The sequence below is a fragment of the Mus pahari genome, chromosome 8 (assembly GCF_900095145.1).
Source record: "Mus pahari chromosome 8, PAHARI_EIJ_v1.1, whole genome shotgun sequence".
In the NCBI taxonomy this organism is placed as follows: domain Eukaryota; kingdom Metazoa; phylum Chordata; class Mammalia; order Rodentia; family Muridae; genus Mus; species Mus pahari.
The window spans coordinates 74,292,996-74,301,912 of record NC_034597.1 but is presented as its reverse complement, the minus strand read 5'-3'; the positions used below and the strand labels follow the sequence as shown (position 1 = coordinate 74,301,912).

The following is an 8,917-nucleotide window of genomic DNA, read 5'->3' as shown; positions in this document are numbered from 1 at the left end:
TTTTTTTTTTTTGGTTTTTGTTTTGTTTTGTTTGTTTTTAATTCAGAAGGATTTGAAACTTTGAAATGAAAAAGTGGTTGAATGCTCTAAGCACAGATTAATGCTACATTCTAATAGAAGCCTTGATGAGGGTAACACTATGAACAATGTAAAATGTGGAGGCTCCAGCTCAAAAGGTTTCATTAGCAACTGCACTAGATGCCATTTGTCTGATATTTTGCAAAAGATTCTGGATGCTTTCTATCCTTCCTAAAAACTTTTCCACGGCTAAATTGAAAATTTATTATTTTTTTTCTCCTTTTTTGGTGGAAGACATTTCAAGACAGCATTAGTTTGAATCTATATCATCTGTTACTGATAATGCTTATACAGATCATTAATGAAAAAGTTAAATGAGACAATAAAAACGAAAATTAAACGTACAGTATGGAGAGAAAAGGAACTCTGCTGCTTCCTCGATTAATCCCTCATGGCTTGCTCAGCATACTTTGTTCCCCCCATGAATTTATTTGTATTCACTTTATAGCCTGAGGGCAGTCCCCTCCCTACTCTCCTCCCAGTTCCACCCTTACACTGCCACCCATCCCAGCTTCAGTCACTTCCTCTCCTGTCAGACAAGGGAAGGCCAATCCATGTGTACCAACCTGTCCTGGTGCATCAAGTTGCAGCAGGACTAGGACTAGATGCATCTTCTCTCTCTCTCTCTCTCTCTCTCTCTCTCTCTCTCTCTCTCTCTCTCTCTCTCTCTGTCTCTCTCACTGAGGCCAGACAAGGCAACCCAGCTAGAGGGAAGGGAATTCTTTATTTCACTGAAGTTTCTTGGATCTCTGAAATTATAGAGTTCCACAAGTAACTGATTGCTTTTTCCTTTTTCTTGTTTCCAACAATTAGATAGAGAGTAAATAAACCATCACCTTGAGTAGAATAATAGCATGCTTGCTCTAAGCCTATGAATAATGCTTCTCTAAACACAGTGTTGGGAAAGCAAGTAATGGGAAATAAATGAATTAATTAATTTATGTGTGTATAAAACAAAAGCTATGATTTAGTATGTTGTGGCTTAACATACCCAAGAAGTTATTTGTTAAACTTCCCACCTTTATTTCTGTAAATACAACAAATGGGTGTGTTTTGCTTGGTGTGTTATGTCTAATACCTCATAAGTTACTTATGATCATCAGACTAAAGCAAAATGATGTTTTTCTTGTTAAAGAATGGTAGTCCAAAAAGTTCATTGTCACAGGTGTCTTCACATATGTCAAACTGATACCTATCAGCAGGTGGTCAGTTGGGTTTTGCATGCCTCTTAGCATGTGGAAGGAAGTGCTTTTCTAAATTTCATGACATCACTAGATCGTTGACTAGGTTTCTATACCAGGCATGATTTCTTTCCTGTTGAGCAGGTCTTAAATGCAATTTCTGAGCTGTGGGTCACTGCTCCATTGAACTTTTAGGATTATAGTGGCACTCATGCTGGTCATTGGTGTGGTTCGTAGGAATCATAACTGAATAGAGCTGTTGGTTGTTTCTCTCATTTGGAAGCTTGCACTCTGCCTTCTGGTACTGTGAAAAGTACTCCTCAAAACAGGGGTATTCATCTCAGTTCCAGCTCAGAGTTCTGTGGGTCTTCATGGTTGCTGAAATACATGGTGTCTTCAGCAAGAGGCATTTACCTTGCTTGTCCCATGCATAACCAAGAACAGTAGATGATAATAGTAGATGATAAGAAAAGCTGATAATGCTTGGAGAGTTTCTTGGAAAACCCAAAACAAGAATGTGAAAGAGAACTTCTCATGCCTAGTGTTGGAATATTTATGGAATGTCTTTGTCTCTTGGAGGAGCATTGTCAGCCCAGAGGCATTCATAACAGGACCTACATTTTTCTCATGATCTTGAGAGAACACATAGGTGAGCTGTTCAAAGTAAGATTTCATAGGCTTTTGTCTGATTTTAAAGACAAGTTAGCTAGCTTCATATGCACACACAAAAGAAACCCACCTTTATTCACTTCTCAGAAATGCTAACAAAATATCATTTTTTCCTATCCACATTTGTGGAGATCTGATAATAGGGAACTTTTCAAAAATTCTAAACAATTATTTTATTAGTCATTTGTAGCTACGTCATTACAAATAGAAATATTGTGAACATATAAAAGATGTAACGATATCCTCAAAGAAGTTAAAACACAAAAGATACAGTAATTTATATGTTATTTATTTGTTTCTTCACCCCCACCCCCACACTGAGGACTGAACCCAGGCCGCAGGAACGATTGATCGGGTGACTACTCTACTACTGAGCTTCCTCTTAGATCCAATTTACATGTAATGGCTGATCTTGATTATCCGGTCATCATTAAAACAAGAGTGTTTAAAATCTTTAGAAATGTGTTTTCTGGGTTAATGTTTTTATTGATACATCCAGTGTTTTATGTATTTGAAACTGTCTTGTTTCTGATATGTATGTTTAATTGTAAATACCTAATCATTTTCTTCCGTTTTATTTGGTTTTGTTTTGGTTGTTTCCTTCTTAGTGTGTGACAACAGAGACAAAATTATAACGAGCAAAGGCACACTCTCAAAATATCACATGACATTTTACACAAACATCTGTCAAATATAAGGTTAGAATTCTCACTTCTTGGAGGAGCACACATACCAATTAGTAGCAATGTTCTGCTGCCAATTGCATGATTTTGGCAGAAGAAATTGACATGCCTTTTCAATATGGGCAGGGCATTTCTATGTGTTCTGCAGCACGTTTCTCTGACGGCATTCAAGGTAATTTTTGCACATTATTTTGATGGTTACGCAGTGCATATACAGCTAACATTCACATTTGTCTGACTGCATAATAGATGCATGATCAAAATTAGGCTAGTTAACAAACATTCTACTTACTGAAAAATATGAATGAATGCTTGTTTTTTTGTAGTTTGTGGAGAAATTTTTTAGAAGTCATATTTAATTTAAAAAAGTTAAAATAATTTTTGGATATTACTCTGTTGTTATACATCACAAAATTATTCAATTGTTTAATTTCTGATTATTTAGGATGCAGAATAAATGTTAATAATTTATATAGGTCTTATAATTTGAATGTATTGATATAAATTATTAATATTATATTTTTAAAATGTGGTTCATTCTCAGCTTACTCTTTCTTTGACAGTGTGTGAATATATGGCCCTTATTGGAACTGAGTATATAGACAAGATTGCTCTTGAACACAGAAATATCTGCCTGATTTTTATTCCTGAAAGCTGAGATTAAAGGTATATGCACCATACCTAACACTAAGCATTACCTATTTATTATAAGGGGTTGCCAACGAAACATTAAGTTATGTTACTTTGTCTCCATAGTGAGACACCCATCATGTCATTTTGTACCAGAACATTGTTCTTTAGAATGGATATGAAGGATTTAATATGACAATAGATATATTGTCACATGTAACTGACTCCTTTACTTGTATATATTATAATATAATATAAATATATATTAATGGTAATGCCTTAATTTTAAATATTTAAATTTAAAAACTGAAAACCTTTTTATACATCTGAAGAAGTATTTTCATGAAATTTACATGGAAGAAATTAATGGGCTATGTCAAATATGAGTATTTATTACCAAATAGGTATATTCAACTAAAAGTTAGGGAAATAATATTCTGCAAAATGGTATTTGTAACAATAAAGAGAACACATGGAAATATTTAAGAATCACAGAGACAACTGTAGATGAAAATTGACTGTAATATCTGAGTATTATCCATTTTAAAGTGCTACTCTGTTAGGGTTTCTATTATTGTGACAGAAACACCATGACAAAAAATCAAACTGGGAGGAGAGGATGTATTCAGATCATACTTCCACATCACATTCTGTCATTGAAGGAAATCGGGACAGGAACTCAAGCAGGGCAAGAACCTGGAGGCAGGACCTGTAGCATAAACCAAGGAGGAGGATGCTTATTGGCTTGCTCTGTGTGACTTTCTCATCCTGCTTTCTTATAGAACTCAGGACCAACAGCCCAGGGAAAGCACAGTGGGCTGGACCCACCCCTATTGGTCACTAATTAAGAAAATGCCTTGCAGTTGGATCTCATGAAGACATTTCCTCAATTGAAGTTCCTTCCTCTCTAATGACTCATAACTGTTAATTTTTAGTGAATTTGAATTTTTTATTTTATACATCTGATGTCTTTAAATTTAATGTCAAATGAAAAAATAACTAATAAAAATATGACAGGATGATTGTTCAGCTTCTCAGTACATCACAGCTACTTCATGTAATATTCAGGTATCATTTTAGAGAGATAATAGACAATGTCCCCAGTATTATTCCAGTTTTTCAGACAAGAGTTTGCAATCAGTACAATATATGATGAGGTGTAATCAAAGATTAGAACTTTTTAATTAAATGGGGCCTTTTGTTACTAGTCATTTGACATTAATTACTGTTTTAGTTGAATTCCTTTTGATTTGTAAAGGGCCCTGAATACCACAAAAATTATATTGCAGAATAGAAATTGTTGATAATTAAAACAAAAGCTTTACTGCATCAGCCCATCACACATCTTAAAAAGGAACATCATTTTAAATGTTAATGGCTGCCTTAGATAAACAGACTAGAGGGTTTTGAAGGAAAAATAACAGATGGTATGTCAAGCCAGTTGCTTTGGATGGACAGTTTGACAGTTGTTAATTGTAATGATTTATAAGGTGTTTTTATATGTGCAGTCACTAATGGTGAAAGGTATATGTGCAATTCTAAAGGTTCCACAGCATTGGGAATTATAAACCTAACTCACACCATGGCTGGAACTGGAGAACGTCCATCAAATTCAATGCTATAAAGGGATTGACCTAGAAGTTTAAACAATAATTTCAATTTTGGATTCATTGAGAATAAAATGTAAGTTAAAAACACTTTTGAAGAACTCTGGATTAAGATAATATACCTGTAGTAAAAACGGCTGCTCGCCAGGCGTGGTGGTGCATGCCTTTAATCCCAGCACTTGGGAGGCAGAGGCAGGCGGATTTCTGAGTTCGAGGCCAGCCTGGTCTACAGAGTGAGTTCCAGGACAGCCAGGACTACCCAGAGAAACCCTGTCTTGAAAAAAAAACAAAAAACAAAAAAAACCAACAACAACAAAAAAACAAACAAACAAACAAAAAAACCGGCTGCTCATTTCTCTGAGTAAAAGTATTTACACAAATGACAAATGTTAAAAGGATTCAGACTGATTTTGATACCAGTGCACTAATCCTTCTAAAAGAACATAATCTGAGAAAAAATAATGCCACATACCAATAAAGTTTATTTTAGAATTATGTGCTGCATTTATGTAAAATGTGCTTTGATACTGCAGTTACCTAGATCTAAACACATGCAGGAATGGAGATTCTCTTTAGTCATGATGAAAGATTCACATATATTCAAGTCCTGGCTGCCTTATAATGGAAGATGCTTATTTTTAGTACAATGTACCTTAGGTTAGGGTTATGGTCTGTGAACATAATAAAACTAATTGGCCTGAAAATGGATGTCATCATGTCTGTGAGTGACTTCATTGCAGTGTGCACTATTCAGATGAGGGAAATGAAAGAACCTAGAAGTAATAAAAAAAAACTTTAAAAATACTTGATTGTATAAACAAAAATATATTAAACTCTGACAAAAGGGAATATTTTAAAAAATAATTTGGTCATCATTTTATCATCTGTAGACTCCATTCAGCTAAAACGTGCTGTCTATAATCATACCAAAATGTCTTCTAAAAGTTTTTTGAGATTAAAAAAGGATTAATATAATTAGGATAATTAATAAAATTATAATAGAATTATTATCTAATAATATTCTCTCCCATCACTTCCATTAAAACTTCCACTCTCCTTCAAATTCATGGCATGACCTTTTTTTCACTACTTATTATTATGAATGCATATAAATTCACATATACACAAACACATATGTATTCCTAAATTTAGCTTGTTCAGTCCATATGTTGGTGCTAGACAATTAATTGGTATGTTTGTCCTGCTTTTCCTCCATTGTCTAAAGTTATTTGTGTTGGGCTGAGGCCTCAAGGGTGTTTTTCTTACGATTTGGCATATTCATTGGTGCCATCCTTGCTTAGCTCATATTTGGGTGGTTTTGTTGGCGAAATATTAGGAGTATAACTTCTGATATTACTTAGAAACACAAGCTTAGAGGAAACTTCCTGGCCAACTGGTTCTTAAAGATGCCAGAGTGGTTTTTGTTTGTTTGTTTGTTTGTTTTGTTTTCGCTTTTGTTTTTAGATATTGTACTGGCTAGTTTTGTGTCAACTTGACACAGCTGGAGTTATCACAGAGAAAGGAGCTTCAGTTGGGGAAATGCCTCCAGGAGATCCAGCTGTAAGGCACTTTCTCAATTAGTGATCAAGGGGGGAGGTCCCCTTGTGGGTGGTGCCATCTCTGGGCTGGTAGTCTTGGTTCTATAAGAGAGTGGACTGAGCAAGCCAGTGGAGGCAAGCCAGTAAAGAACATCCCTCCATGGCTTCTGCATCATCTCCTGCTTTCTGACCTGCTTGAGTTCCAGTCTTGCATCCTTTCATGATCAATATCAGTATGGAAATGTAAGCCGAATAAACCCTTTCCTCCCCAACTTGCTTCTTGGTAATGATGTTTGTGCAAGAATAGAAACCCTGACTAAGACAGATATATTCTTTAGGACTAAGCTCCATAACTCTGCATTTTGTTTGTTTGTGGTGTTTTGTTTGTTTGTTTGTTTGTTTGTTTTATAGTGGTTTTCATATGTTGCAATGAAAAATTTCTTTGATGATAGGTAAATACTATTTTTATCAGTGGGTAACAACTCACATTAGACTTAAGATCTACGCAAGAACAGGGAGACCTCCTGGTACTGGAAACCTAGCCAATTACTCAGTGAAGTTGAATTTTAAAATTGGAAGAGAACCTATAACAACTCATTACTAATCCATAAAACCATCTATAAACATTTTTTAATTCCAAATGAGTTTTTAAAATTTTATTTTAGTTTCATCTTTTCCAAAAAAATGTACTAAAGAAAATAATTTGCAGTAATAGCTGTAAGGACTTAACTTGCATTGGCAACTGAGGCTATTTTAATTCTATTTAACAAAAAAATTTTAAAGGTAGAATTGTTGCATCTCTAGACATTTTTGCATTTATCACTTCAATAGCAAATATATCAAACTTGTCTTTTATGGTATTTTCATATTCAGTGAGGTCTTTTTATGAAAACATCCAATTAGTTGTTCATTATAGTGAATAGATGGAGACAATTTTTGAACATTAAGCCTTGTAAGTATGGACAAGAGTTTGATTCGTTTCCTCAGTATTCATCTGTGAATTCAATCAGCACTGTTCCTTCAGTGACAAGGCCAGACCTAGCAACTTCAAAGGCAAACTTCATGACTCCTAAATTCTCTCCCTTTTTTACAGTGAAATTAGGGCGGTGTTGATAGCTTCATACTTTATTCTACTTTGTTAACTTTCAAGGAAGAAAAATAAAACGGGAAATAATAAAATTTTATTCCTTTAATCTAATTTTGTATTCTTTAGATTAAAATTTTATTTTGGAGAACTCAAGAAGGGAAGACTCAAGACTAATATAGGCATGAAATACAGTATACTCATCATGAAGGAGTTAACAGTACCATTCCCAGGTTACACTGTGTTTAAAAGAAGTAAAGTTACATAACTACTTAATTCAATATGTAGTTAAATTCAGAAATATATCTCATTAAGGGCAATTAAACACCAAATCAATAATTATCATAAAAACCTTGGTTACAATACCAATAACTAAGCCATATTTTCCCTTAGAAAATATACTTAGGAACCTTAAAAATTACAATAGCATTTGTATTCTTTGCCTTGCTTATTTTTCTGTAGAAAGCCTATCAGTTAAAATGATGAATTTTAACCTTTTCCACTTCTCCCAGACAAGATGTAATTCATATTCTTCAGGCTTTTTGGAGCTGGCTCCTCATACTGATGAAGAAATTATTGTTTTTGTAATGTTTACTAAGGTGGAGTTAGTGAACCTTCCTCAAGGACATTTACTTTAATTTTAATATGCAAAGCTCAGAATCCTTTGGAAAAACTGGTAAGAAGGAAAACACATTAAATTACGGAGCTAATTGTGTAGTTTAATGAATTTGAATTAAGTCATAATACATTATATTCAATACAATGCATGTGATGAATAGGAAATAAAAAGGTCATGGTGTCTAAGAATAGTAGGATCACGAACTTGAATATTAATGGATCAAAACGTCCTGCATAAAATTGTCTTTTTTTTTTCCCTCTGTGTCCCAATTTTGTTCTTTTCAAAGAGATTATTCTCAAAACTATTCAATAAACTCTATTTATTCAACTGACTTTCTAGTCTTCTGTGTCTCTGAGAAAGTACAGCATTATGCTATATGTTGAAAACTGCTATTTTCAGAAATAATTAGTTAAATAATAATGTTCAGAACATTAATTATCTGGAAATACACACAAAAGCCTGTAATTAAGAACCGCTTCTTGACTTTTTTTTTTTTTTTTTTACAGTGACAGGCATTGAAAGATACTACTTAGAAAATGTTGACTCATCTAGAACGAAGCACTGCTATGAGGTGACTGTCTGTGAACAAAGGTATGTGTACACAGTGTATGCTGAAGTGAGGCCACATGACTTTTAGTCACTTCTGGCCTAAGAGCTTGAGGAAGAAATATTCCTACTGCGTTTGAACGTGAAGTGCCCCTGTATGTGCTTATTATGTGTCTGAATGGTTGGTTCCCCAGCTTTAGGAGCTAGAGCTTTCCTGGAGAAAATGGATCTCTTTGGTGGATTTAAATATTTATAGAATGAGCCCTCTTTCTATTTACTAGT

The 8,917-nt window shown here is 34.2% G+C and overlaps 1 long non-coding RNA gene across 1 annotated transcript in view; it reads left to right on the top strand.

Annotated features, from left to right (window-relative positions):
• Window positions 1–8,676, top strand: part of LOC115064551 — a 17,289-nt gene extending 8,613 nt beyond the window's left edge. Inside the window, exons 3-4 of the long non-coding RNA XR_003844379.1 lie at window positions 3,175–3,277; window positions 8,596–8,676. This is a non-coding gene — a long non-coding RNA (uncharacterized LOC115064551). The remainder of the gene's footprint in view (window positions 1–3,174; window positions 3,278–8,595) is intronic.
• The last annotated feature ends 241 nt before the right edge of the window (window positions 8,677–8,917 follow it).